Source organism: Globicephala melas, chromosome 14, assembly GCF_963455315.2.
Source record: "Globicephala melas chromosome 14, mGloMel1.2, whole genome shotgun sequence".
Taxonomy (NCBI): domain Eukaryota; kingdom Metazoa; phylum Chordata; class Mammalia; order Artiodactyla; family Delphinidae; genus Globicephala; species Globicephala melas.
Window position 1 is genome coordinate 29,573,121 of NC_083327.1, and position 2,811 is coordinate 29,575,931.

The 2,811-nt window shown below is 39.0% G+C and overlaps 1 pseudogene; it reads left to right on the forward strand.

Moving 5' to 3' along the window:
* Positions 1-2,310: 2,310 nt before the first annotated feature.
* LOC115867023 (U2 spliceosomal RNA) lies at positions 2,311-2,485 on the forward strand (annotated as a pseudogene).
* The last annotated feature ends 326 nt before the right edge of the window (positions 2,486-2,811 follow it).

Consider the following 2,811-nt stretch of genomic DNA (forward strand, 5'->3'; position numbering starts at 1 on the left):
TTAGGATTCTCTCTTTATCCTTGCCATTACCATTTTAATTATAATGTGCCTTGGTGTGTGTCTCTTTGGATTCATCTTATTTGGAATAATTTGGGGCTTCCTGGACCTGGATGTCTGTTCCCTTCCCCAGATTAGAGTAGTTTTTAGCCACTATTTCTTCCAGTAGTTTTTCTGGCCCTTTATCTCTCTCTTCACCTTCTGGGAAGAAGGTATAATGAGAATGTTATTCCACTTGATGTCCAAAAGCTCCCATAAGGTATCGTCAATTTTTTAAATCCTTTTTTAATTATGCCGTTCTGTCTGGGTGAGTTTCATTGCTTTTTCTTCCACCTCACTGATTCATTGTTCTACCTCATCCTGTCTGCTACAAGACCTCTAGTAAATTATGACTTCTGTTTTGTACTTTCTTTTTTTCCATCTCTTTGTTGAAGTTCTCATTTTGTTCATCTATTCTTCTCTTGAGTTTAGGGAACATCTTTATGACCATTACTTTGAGCTCTTTATTAGGTAGACTGCTTATCTCCATTTCCTGTAGTTCTTTTTCTGGGGTTTTGTCTTGTTCTTTCATTTGGAACATATTCCTCTGCTTACTTATTTTGCCTAAATGTCTGTGTTTGTTTCTATGTATTAGGTAAATCAGCTACCTCTCCCAGTCATGAAAGAGTGGCCTTATGTAGGAGATGTCCTGTGGGACTCAGAAGCACAATCCCACCTGGCCACCAGAGCCAGGTACTCAAGGGGTGTCCCCACTGTAGGCTGCATATGCCTTCCTGTTGTGGGAGGGCCATGCTTGTTGATGTGGCATGCCCTGGCCAGCTGTGAGGCCTGGGCAAAGCTGAGGGATGGGTGTAACTCTCATCAGGTGTGCCCATTGGAGGCGGGGTTAGAAGGAGAATTCCAGGATGGCACCCACCAGCACTGGCATTGGCAAGGTAGCCTGAAAGTGCAAAAATTGTGCCTGCCAGTGTCTCAGTCCTTGGGGAGCATCCCAACTGATTCTTCCCTCTCTGGTAGTTGCTTTAAGGTTAGTGTGTACCCTTCACCTACGGTCTATGCACTATTCAATCTGATGTTTTTGTGCTGGTTTTCAGGTTGAGTGAGTCTATGCACTAGATTTTTAAGAGCGGGTTTTCCATTCCCTGCAGTTCTATAGTTTTTCTGGGCATATTCCCTGTCGGTTTGGTTTACAATGCCAGGTTTTAGGGGCACATCTCTCCTGTGCAAGACTTAGGGGTTGGGGTACCTGATGTGGAGCTCAAATTCCTCGCTCCTCAGGGAGAAGATCCATACCTTTGTAACCCTTCCCAATTGTGGATCACTGCTGCTGGGGTGTTTTTTTTTTTTTTCCCCTTGGTGATACCATGTCTCTGCCTCTCCTACCTGTCTTGATCTTTGTTTTGGAAGCACTCTTCATCCAGTTTTCAGGTCCCTTTTTGAAGGAATTATTTTATATGTAATTGTAGATTTATTGTGTTTGGGGGAGGAGGTGAGTTCAGGATTTTCCTATGCTGCCATCTTGAACCTTCTCCTGATAGCACTTTAAATAAGTACTTAGGTTATCTTGTAGGTATTCTTATATTACTTAACAAATAGTACTTTATTAACAAATGAAGAAATGAGTGAATGGATATTGTAAATTTGATTGCAACATAAGGATTCCTAGTGCTTCCTGATATCTTGGGAAAAGAAAACTGCTCAATTCTTATATTCAGGAAGTCTCTTTTCAGGTCAAAGTCTCAAAACGTCTTATCAGGTATGTTTTTAATTCATGTAGAGTGGGACAAAAGCCTTGATGATCAACTGAAAATTGGAAATATAACAACTTTGCTGCCAATCAAAGATGGTGTGGAAGATGGAGAAACTCATAGGGGAAAAAGGTTTATGGTGAAGGAAGTTGCTGTCTCTGCTTTTACTGTTGCAACTATTATTTTTCTGGATATTATAAAGGAAGTAATTGAAGAAGGAGGCTATTCATAAGAGGAGAGGACGATCCTGGATTTAAGGCTACAAAGGATAAAATTTCCATTACTTTAGGACACTGTGCTGATTATTACTCCTACAGAAGACTTTTACTTTTATTTTGATAAATACAGTTTTATTAAGGGATTGGTCTTCAAAAGTTTGCTGCATACCCGTTACTTAGTCAACCCCAAAAATTGAATAATGATGTTTTTAGATAATATATCATCACTGATTTTCAAAAGGAGCTCAATGTCTTTTATCTCAAGGACAATTTTAGTTTCAAGATTCTTCTTATCCCCACCATTGTTTCTCACCACCCACCATCTGTTGTGAATATTAGTAAGGATAATCCCTTCTCAGCCTTTTGGCTAAGATCAAGTGTAGTCTATTAGTAAGGATATGCACTTGCTTTTTGCCTTCCTTTAGTATTCCAATTTCTAAAGAAAGTAGAGATACTGGGAGATATTGCCATTTTTCAGGTTTATTACCTGGCAAGTGTTTTTGACAGACTAATTACAATTTTGCAAAACAACATTCTTATATTAATATAAAATTGGAAGTCCACCATAGAAAATGCCTTCAGTAGGGCTGATAAACATAAGAAATAGGTAAGGAATATGGACATGGAGAGAGTGTAGCATGTCTTTTGCCTTTTCATTATTTACACCTTCTATGGATTTGATATGGCAAAAGATTCATCTTGCCATATTCAAGAACCTTACAAGTCAGCTTTGACATAGAAGATGAAGTAAGTTCTTCAGTTTCATAAGGAGGATATTTCTGTTGATGATCTTTCTACACTGAAACAGCATAATGGATGAAAGAAAGTGGAACATAGCCCAGAATGAA